Consider the following 10,950-nt stretch of genomic DNA (forward strand, 5'->3'; position numbering starts at 1 on the left):
GATTATGCAGAAGAACTCAACAACATTCAGAACTGCGAAATCACACACCCACCACTCCAAATCACTTCCAAACATCAATAAACATCAAATACAACCAATATTCATAATTATTGAACAACATATATATCATCAAAATCATGTTTAATCATGTAAATCCATAGAAAATAACATAAACCCTAACTTTTCTATGTGTTCATGAAATTGCAAAGATGAAGAGATAATCACAACAAAACACATTACCCAATCATATAGTCTATAAGAACTTGGATTCAAACCCTTACCTCTAACTCTTAAATCCACCCTCTTCAAGAAATCTACAATTCCTCTTCTCTTCTTTCTCTTCTTTTCCCCAAATTGTGTTATCTCTAAAACCCTAGTTTTCTCTTCTTACTATCTTTCTCTTAATGGGCTTAGTTATGTTATTACCCACCCATCCAATTATTAATTAGGCCCAGTACATAGTATACTACTAATAACCTAATTAAATCATAAAACACAAATATGCATATAATTAGATATTTCAATTAATTAGTAATACCACCTAATAATTAAATTAACAAATAATCAATAAAACACACAAATAAGCTAATAAATAAAATATCTAATAAAATCGGGCTGTTACAACTCTCCCCCACTTAAAAGATTTTCGTCCTCGAAAATTCTCTTCAAGCACTAACCCCAAGTACAAATCCTTCATACAACCTTCAAGTATCTTCTCCTCTAATCTCAAATCACTCTGTAAACCTCTTAAAAATCCAAAAGAAAACCTCGGAGTTTTATCCAAAACAATACTTGACGGAATACCATGCAAACACACAATCCTCTCGATGTACAACTTAGCAAGTTTTTCCATCAAATAATCCATCCTTATCGGAATAAAATGAACACATTTGTCTGTCTATCCATAATAATCCAAATTTCTTCATAATTACTCGACGTTCTCGGCAAACCCGAAACAAAATCCGTAGAAATACGACCCCACTTCCACTCGAGAATAGACAACTGTTGTACGAACTAAACGGTTTATGACAAATCCGACTCAAATACACAAGTCTGCTATATCCCTCTTCATACTTTACCACTAAACATTTTCCCCAAATATTGTTACATTTTAGTAGCATTATGATTGTAGCGGGGAAAATCTGAGATCGAAGCCATGGGATTGACTCGACTCAATATTTCAGTGAAAGTCGCCACCGCGCTTTATTGTTTCCAAAGGAAAAGGGAAAAGAACGAAAAACCCAAAGTTTGTTTTTTAAAACAAAAGAGAAGAGATCTTAGGTACGGGTGTTGATTATACAAGGGGAAGGTTTTAAGCACCCCTCATATCTGTGGTACTCCACAGGAACCTTTTTGAAAATCTGTGTCGTGTGTGCTAAAAAAAGGGTTTGTTTGATTTTTAAAATAAGCTCGGCAAGACGTTAAGCCTTGTGCCTACATACCTCCTCGGTGCAATGGAGAAGTCAGAGTTAATGTAGTTCCGCTTAAAGGGAAAACATTTTAAAAACGAATAAACACTTTATCGTCGTCGGAGAGAAATACTCAGTCATTGATCTTGAGCATGAGAACAAATGAGTTCTTTGCATCGCAAATGAAAGAAGGGCTCCAACTCGGATAGAATCAACGAGTATGCCACTATCTCTCTCACGCGGAAAAGATCTCATTATATCAATCAATTTCAAAATCGTGGGGTATAACCACTCGTTTCGACAATTAATCGTGTCTAAACTTTTTGAAGAAAAAGGCCACTAATGGGCAAAAGATATTTTTTAAGAAAAGGTTTAAAAAGGTTGCAAACATAAGAAGGTTTTGTAAAAAGAAAGAAGATTTTGAAAATTAAAGAAGGGGAGGAGATGAAGAGGCTATCTTATTGCGTAAAATAAAAGCTAAGGAAAAGAACGGTCTAACCGAAGAAGAAGCCAACACTTGACATTATGAGTCAAGGTAGATTTCCCATCCTTTGGAATATCGAACACTAAACCAATACATTACTTGGGGATCCAGATGAACTTATTATCTTTAGCACCACTTTGCATTAAGCACATTAAAATTCTGACGAAAATCGGGCAGAGTAACGACTGTTTTCGGGTAAAATCCTTATCTCAATGCCTTGGAATTAATCATCAAGGACTTTCAAGGAAATACCTGCATACACAAACAGACAACAATCCAATGCCAGACAGACAGAATAACCACAGAGTAATAACAAAATAAGGGTCCAGAGGCACTAAGTCCATAAGTCCGAATCTCCAAAATGCTCGGGATAGTAACCAATAGTCCGAAAGAGAGCCTTATTTGTTTTTTAGATTTTTGTTGATTATTAGTGTTTTAGCATAAAAGTAAAGTATGGTCCAAGTGGACAAAGAGAAAGTAGCGGAAACATAAACATAGTGTCCAAATGGACAAAGATAAAATAGCGGAATGTAAACGTCTAAATGGACAAAGAGAAAATGGCGGAAACATAAACATGATGAAATGATAAAATAAAGAAATAAAGCAAAAAAATAAAAGAGCGATATAATAAATTGCGGAAATTAAAGTCAATTGTTAGATGTTAAAGATAACCATCTTGAAACTTGTCAAGTATGTTATCAAAGTTAGTAATAAAGATCGATGGTGAGTGAAGGATGTTCTCGGATTTAAATTCAATGGACATTTATCAGAAGCTTGTTAAAATCATAGCGACTACACGATAAACTTCCATAAGTCTTAAATCAACCGCATACAATTCTCTTCCATATTTGATCTTTTTGATTCGGGACACGAAATATTGCGCTATGTTAAGCAGATCGCCAAGTGATTTATGTAGAAATCACCCTACAACGAGGCCGGTCAAAACTTTATGTGCTAATGCATGCGAGAGAAGCGATATGTAGATCACTCTCCGAAAGCAATACCGCACGAAAAGAAAATAGGTAACGATCTAGTCTTTACCAAGAATCCATGAGAATTCTCAAGGTGTTAAGACTTTCATCGATCAAAAGAAAAAAAGGAGAAGAAGAATAAAATCATAAAAGATAATCAACTCACACTATCATTAATATCATTCATCTAATATTATGGATTTGGTCATTTCAAACCTATCAACATCCTAGATCCAATGATATTAATGAAATGGAGGAAGAAGAATAAATGCATAAAAGATAATCAACTCACACTATCATTAATATCATTCATCTAATATTATGGATTTGGTCATTTCAAACCTATCAACATCCTAGATCCAATGATATTAATGAAGTGGAGGAAGAAGGAAGCTAAAACAAGCATAAAAAGGCAAAAAAAGCATTCTGCCTCACTGGAAATCGATTTACCTCTGTAGGAAATCGATTTCCTGAGTGCAGAGTTCAATTCTGGCGCAAAAAACAGAGTGGAAATCAATTTCCCTCTGTAGGAAATCGATTTCCTGCGCACAGTTTTCAAAAAAACAGCATTATGAACCATAAGACTTGATTTAGACAAACATACAAACATCTTATGATCACATATCCATTGGAGCACGAATTTTCCATCAAAACACCATCAAATAGGACCAATATAGCATCAAAGATGCATTGAACACAAGCAACAAAGATCTACATCTTAGAATTTAGGAATTTACCAATTCTTGAAACAAATTGTTGGAGTAACTTCAAGAACAAGCACAAAGTGTGTAGATCCTTCAAAATTGGAGATGAACAAACAAAGCAAAGAGAGAAATGTAGGAGGTTTAGTTCAAAATTAGTAAGATTTAATGTGAATCTCACTAATTCTATGAGAATGAACTTTGGGTGAGGGTTTTGGAAAGGGTGAGAAATGAATTTGCAAGCAATTTTTTGGCTCTCCAAGCTTGAGAAATGAGAGAGTAGAGACCTCTATTTATAGGATGGGAGAAAGAGTAGTGGCAATTTGGTCTTTTTGCATTTGGTAATTAACTTGTGTTTAATTGGTGTTTAAATGGTATTTAAATGGTAAAAATTGTAAAATGGGGTTTAATGAAGGGAATTAATTATGGTGAGGTGGAAAATTGGTAAAATGATCAAATAAAAAGGTGCCAAAATGATGTCAAGCTTCCCTCCTTATATTTTTTTGAATTTTGCGCACAGGAAATCGATTTCCCATAGGGGTAAATCGATTTCCACCTTCAATTTTCAAAAAATTTTCTTCTTGCACTGTTTTGATTTTTGCCCAATCTTTTACCTGTAAAATATAAACAAAAGAGACAAAACACATATTTTTTTGTATTTTTGTTAGTATTAAACAAATAAAAGCTAAAAGTGCTTGATGATTCCCCTCAGAGACAATCACAGTATCAAAGATAGAGCCTCACAATGGTGCTCTTGATTAATGATTAATATGCAATTGATGTATGATTTTAGGGTAAAAAATTGGGGTATGACAGATGCCCCTATTTAAGTTTCTTCGGTTCGAAGATACGATGATTGGGAATCTTCGTTTTGATGAAATTGAAGAGACTTAAATATATAGAACACACAATTTTTGAACCTAAAACATAATGCGATGTTTAATGAATGCATATGATGACGATGAAACACGGCAACACTGGGGAGGCAAAGGAACTTCACTAGGGAAAATAAAACGTCTTGCGGGAAGAACTCCACTGGGGAAGACAAGACTCTATTTGGAGAGATGAAACTTTGCTGGGAAAAGAAACTTCACTGGGGAAATCATTTCGCGCTAGAGAGGTTAAAGCATCCTCTTTCACTGGGGATGAGAAAGGGGGGGGGGCATCCTCTTTCACTGGGGATGAGAAAATATATCACCTTTCACTGGAGAATCAAAATACCATTCTTTCATTAACAAAGAACACACCATCGTTCCACTGATGATATGAATGCATCGACGTACCACTGACGATGAAAATATAACAATATACACCAACGTTCCACTGAAGGTGAGCTACCAACGTTCCACTGGAGGTAGAAAAGAGATGTACCGCCGTACCATTGACGATAACATATACCAACGTTCCACTAAGGGTATTAAAGAGAAATACATCGACGTACCACTGACGATGAAGATATAATCATTATATACCAACGTTCCACTGAAGGTGAACTACCAACGTTCCACTGGAGGTAGAAAAGAGATGTACCGCCGTACCATTAACGATAACATATACCAACGTTCCACTGAAGGTATTAAAGAGAAATACATCGACGTACCACTGACGATGAAGATATAATCAATATACACCAACGTTCCACTGAAGGTGAGCTACCAACGTTCCACTGGAGGTAGAAAAGAGATGTACCGCCGTACCATTGACGATAACATATACCAACGTTCCACTGAAGGTATTAAAGAGAAATACATCGACGTACCACTAACGATGAAGATATAATCAATATACACCAACGTTCCAGTGAAGGTGAGCTACCAACGTTCCACTGGAGGTAGAAAAGAGATGTACCGCCGTACCATTGACGATAACATATGCCAATGTTCCACTGAAGGTATTAAAGAGAAATACATCGACGTACCACTGACGATGAATATAACCATATACACCAACGTTCCACTGAAGGTGAGGAGCAATCAATAATACTTTGCTTTTCTTTTCAAAGATTGAGGATGCAAACACAAATGCATAATCTCAACATTCATCATCCAACGACCAAAATTCAATCCATGACCAAATGGAAAGAAGCTGCCAAAAAAGACTGGACCAAGTGAGGGAGAAACTCACTGGATTTCTGTTCGTAGGCATTTTGAACAGCACAACTGAAACATATTATCCACCTAGAAACAAATTCAGTGGGGATTTCAAGGATATCGGGTATTTTCTTCTTAAGACACTCTAAATGAAAGAGCAATCTGATTGACAATAAACTTCATGATAGCAAATATGAATGCATGACTGTTTTTGATGCATGTGAATGATGCATATGCTGCCAAAACTTAGCACAAGGATTAACTCAAGAGATAGAGTACAAAAATAACATAATCAAGCATGTCTCGAGCTGAGCACTCGAGGTATCGTCCATAAACAGGATCGAAAATGCTACAACAAGCTTTTGACGGCTTCAGAATAAATGCTACCCAACACTGAGGAAACATTAGAGCTGAGAGAACAAAATAGCTGAGTTCTACATCATATTCGAACCAGGCCAAAGGTACATTGAGTGGAATACATTCTTCCTCTTTTGCACATGAATACATCAACATATCAATTCCTTGTAATGCACTCATGAATCAAAACAAAACTTCTTTTATATTTTTCAAAAAAGATTTTGTTGAAATCAATTTTCTCTTTGTTTTAAAAAGTACTATCAACAATAAATGACATTTTGAGAGATATGAAAGAAATAAGATTGCAAATAACGGGCAAAGGCTCAAACTTTTTTAATAGAAAGGTAGCCTGCAAAAGGCAAGACCCCATGGATGATTACAAAGTTTGGAAAGTGGTAATTTTGTGGAAAAGGTACATTGAAATGTAATGACCCCATCCTCTCTCTCAACTTGGAATTCCTGAGCAAAGGCTTCCGTTGAAATGTGTTGAACTTCTTCATGATAAACAGACGACTACTGATGATCAAGTCTTGTCTGATGTAGTTACTTGCCATGAATCCCTAACTTTTGCCTGAACCGCCCTTTCGGGTTTTCAGTCCACCGGGTTTTTTATTCTGTTTATGTCTCTAATTTTTGCCTGGACCGCCCTTTCGGGTTTTCAATCCACCGAGATGCTCTTTTTTGCCTAAGCCTCCCTTTCGGGTTTTCAACTTAGCGAGCTGTTCTTTTACTATTTTTAGGCGAAGTATTTCTTGACTACATCAGCATTCACGGGACGTGGGAGCTCTTCTCCATCCATAGTTGCAAGAATTAATGCACCGCCAGAGAAGGCTTTCTTAACAACATATGGTCCTTCAAAATTAGGAGTCCACTTGCCCCTTGAATCAGAGGTGAAAGACAAGATCCTTTTGAGCACGAGGTCGCCTTTGATAACACGATTTTATATCGTATATTTAGCCTAAAATCCATAGATATTTATAGCATTTTCCGTTTATTATGTTAATTTATTATGATATTACGCGTGTATTTGCTTTATTTCAGGTTTTACACTTCAATTTCGACTATTTGCGAAAAGGAAAGAAAATTGAGCTTAAATGACCAATATTTATGCCTAAAAGATGAAAAGGGAGTGCTGAAGTGAAAGAAGGGTGCAATTAGGACCCAAAAGGCCCAAAAGAGATATTCAGCCCACCATGAATCAAAAGGCGCGTGGCCCAGACCTGCAAGCAAGTGGAGACGCACGTCTCCACGTTCTCTTCAGCCACGTCACCAAGAGGAGACGCCCGTCTCCAACTGCCCAAGATTTTCTCCACTTGAGACGCACGTCTCAAGTCTTCCTGAAGAAACGGAGACCCACGTCTCCACGCCCAGTCTGCAGAAAGCTCCTCAATTCACGGATTCCAACTGCAAACCTCCTCCTATAAATAGGACCTGCTATCCCACTTCCAAAGAGTCCGATTTCCTGCCAACGAAGTGCTGTCGAAATTGTACCGCGAACTGCTTTTCCTTATTCTGTTTTCATTTAACCGTCTATTTTCTCACAACGATTTCTACACTGGAAATTGTTGTGAACTTTTCATAGATCTAGCCTTACGTTAGATTTATCGCTTTATTTCCTTGTTTTTATTTTCTGCCATTTAAATTCCGAAGAACGATCCAGCCAACCTGTGGTGGAAGTTCGAGTACTTCAAGATTCAATTCAATCCAGATTTATTTTAATTCAGGTTTTTTTTATTTACCGCCTTATTTATATTATTTATCTGCATGATATATTATATGCCATTTAATATGTTTATTATTATGAACCGAACCAATATATGTATGTTTAATCGTATTAATATGTCTGGCTAAAATACTAAAGGTGTCGGTATGTAAAGTAAGTTAACCGTAGGGATCCGAAATAAATTGGCTTAAATTATGTTTTATTAATTATCACTTATTTTTGGTTTATATGTCTAGTTTAATTAGTAAATCTTAAAACCAATAGAGCGAAAGTTTGAGGGATTAGGACGGTCAAAGGTTAAAATCAATAGAGCGAAAGTTTGAGATCTTTAACTGGATAGTAGACATAGGACATTAGTTTTAAGGATGGCGAAAGCGTATTAAAACTAATTGGAACTTATTTATTTTCAAAAAGTGTTTTTACACCCGAATGGGATGGCGAAAGCGTACGTTAGGGATATTAGCATGTTCCGAGTCAACAGAGCGAAAGTTTGAGATTAGGAGATTTAAATAGATAACAACCTCGTAAAATAGGCATTTTATTAATTACATTGTTTCCAAAAAGCTCTTCTAAAATCTAATGGGATGGCGAAAGCGTACATTAGGATTAGGATAGTAGTCTGGATCAACAGAGCGAAAGTTTGAGACGAGGATTTTTAATCAATTGGAATTAGTAAAGATTTTTAATTTAATTATGCAAGAGCCAATGAACCTTCGGATTACCTTTAGTTAAACGAAATACATACTGATACCTGTCTTTTATTATTATTCTTTATTTTCTCACAATCACTTTCCCTTAGGAACAATCGAAATTTTAGTACTCCTAGCTTTACATAGTAACCTTAGATAACGGTAGATCGATTCATAGTCCCTGTGGATTCGATATCTTTTAAAACTACACGACACGACTGTGCACTTGCAGTTATCAGATTTATAGACACGTAAAGTCGCGATCAAGTTTTTGGCGCCGTTGCCAGGGACTATTTAAGTCGATATCGTAACTCACTGTTACACCGTAGAGACTAGGATAATTCTTCCCTTTCTTTTTGAACGATTGTATGCCAAATACTCGTTCACAAGGAGGAGACTTAATACACTGAATTAACGAGATCGAACGTTTCATTAACGTTAAACGTCGAGCTCGCAACCTTCCCGAAGTAGCAGAAATTCCGATTAATCAGGAATTGAATTTTACTGATCAAATCAATCAAATCACCCCGAAGTTAGAGATGGCTGCTATTCGTCCTCTTAGAGACTATGCCGCTCCTTCGCGCGCTGAACCGCATTCAAGTATCGCACCACCTGCGATTGAAGCGAACAATTTCGAACTGAAACCTTCACTGGTCCAAGCTGTTCAACAGAATCAATTCTCTGGAAGCCCTGTAGACGACCCCAATCTCCATTTATCCGTGTTCGTGCAATACGCCGACACTATCAAAGCCAACAACGTTAGTTCCGAAGCTATTCGATTACGCCTTTTCCCTTTCTCCTTGAGAGATAGAGCGAGAGCGTGGCTTCAATCCCTGCCTTCCAATTCCATAACTACGTGGGACGAATTGAAGAGAGTATTCTTAGCAAGATACTTTCCGCCTAGCAAGACTGCTATGCTTAGAGGTCAAATCAACGGATTTACCCAGAAAGATAACGAATCGCTCTTCGAAGCTTGGGAACGTTACAAGGACATGCTTAGAATATGCCCTCATCATGGACTCGAACCATGGCTGATCATCCATACCTTTTATGGTGGTCTCTTATATAACACTAAAATGACTATAGATGCCGCTGCTGGCGGAGCACTAATGGACAAACCCCATGATGAAGCATACAAACTCATAGAGAACATGGCACAAAACCATTACCAATGGGGAGGAGAACGCGCCGCTCTAGAGAAAGCCCAAACCAAAGGAGGAATGTACGAAATTAGTGGTATAGACCGCGTTAACGCTAAAGTAGACGCTTTAACTCAAAAGATCGAGAATTTGACCATCACTCCTTCAGCCACCGCTGCCGCTGTAGCACCTAACTGCGAGATTTGTGGATTGACTGGGCATGTAGTTTCTGAATGCCAACTCCTGACTGGAGTCCCATCTGATCAAGTAAATTACGCTCAAGGAAACCCTTATTCTAACACGTACAACCCTGGATGGAAAAACCACCCAAACTTTTCTTATAAGAACAACAATGCGTTGTACGCGCCTGGACAAGCACCTGCTGTACCACCTGGCTACCAAAAAGCGCCTGTAGCTGCTCAAAACACCCCTAGGAAGTCAAACCTAGAAATCATGATGGAGAACTTTATAGCTTCCCAACAACAAACCAATAAAGACTTCCTGAATCAAAACATCCACAATAGCGAGCAACTAAAACAACTATCGAACAAAGTAGATGCTTTAGCTACGCATAACAAAATGTTAGAAACTCAAATCTCACAAGTAGCTCAACAACAAGCACCTACTGCTGCCCCTGCTGGCACGTTTCCTGCTCAACCACAACCTAATCCTAAAGGACATGCGAACGCGATAACACTACGAAGTGGAACTAATTACGATGGACCCATAGATCCTAGAACCCAAAACGTACCCATGTCACAACAAGAACCAAAGGAAACCCAAAAGAAAACAACCGACGAACAAACTGCTAAGACTAAAGAGAACAATAACGAAGTGGAACCCGAAAAAGAGAAACCTTATGTTCCACCACCACCTTATAAGCCACCAATTCCTTACCCTCAAAGATTAGCCAAATCAAAAACCGAAGCGCAATTTAAAAGATTTGTAGAACTTCTGAAGCAATTAAACATAACCATACCATTCACAGAAGCCATAACTGAGATGCCTTCGTACGCTAAGTTCTTAAAAGAAATCTTATCAAACAAAAAGAAGCTCGAGGATAACGAAACTATAACGCTTACCGCTGAATGTAGCGCTATCATCCAAAACAACATGCCTCCAAAACTGAAAGACCCTGGTAGTTTCTCTATACCCTGCGTAATTGGAAAAACCATCATAGAGAAAGCCTTGTGCGATTTAGGAGCTAGTGTTAGTTTGATGCCTCTTTCAACCTGTAAGAAACTCAATCTAGGTGAGCTTAAAGCAACAAGAATGTCTCTTCAACTAGCAGACCGTTCAGTTAAATATCCTGTAGGAATGTTAGAGAATATCCCTGTTCGTGTAGGTCAATTCTACATCCCGACTGACTTCATCATTATGGATATCC

General features: G+C 37.5%; 1 non-coding gene across 1 annotated transcript; it reads right to left on the bottom strand.

Moving 5' to 3' along the window:
* Positions 1 to 9,338: 9,338 nt before the first annotated feature.
* LOC131600790 (small nucleolar RNA R71) lies at positions 9,339 to 9,445 on the bottom strand. The gene has a single exon (XR_009283399.1). It is a non-coding gene; the product is annotated as a small nucleolar RNA R71 (small nucleolar RNA).
* Between the last annotated feature and the right edge of the window lie 1,505 nt (positions 9,446 to 10,950).

Source organism: Vicia villosa, linkage group LG4 (genome assembly GCF_029867415.1).
Source record: "Vicia villosa cultivar HV-30 ecotype Madison, WI linkage group LG4, Vvil1.0, whole genome shotgun sequence".
NCBI lineage: Eukaryota > Viridiplantae > Streptophyta > Magnoliopsida > Fabales > Fabaceae > Vicia > Vicia villosa.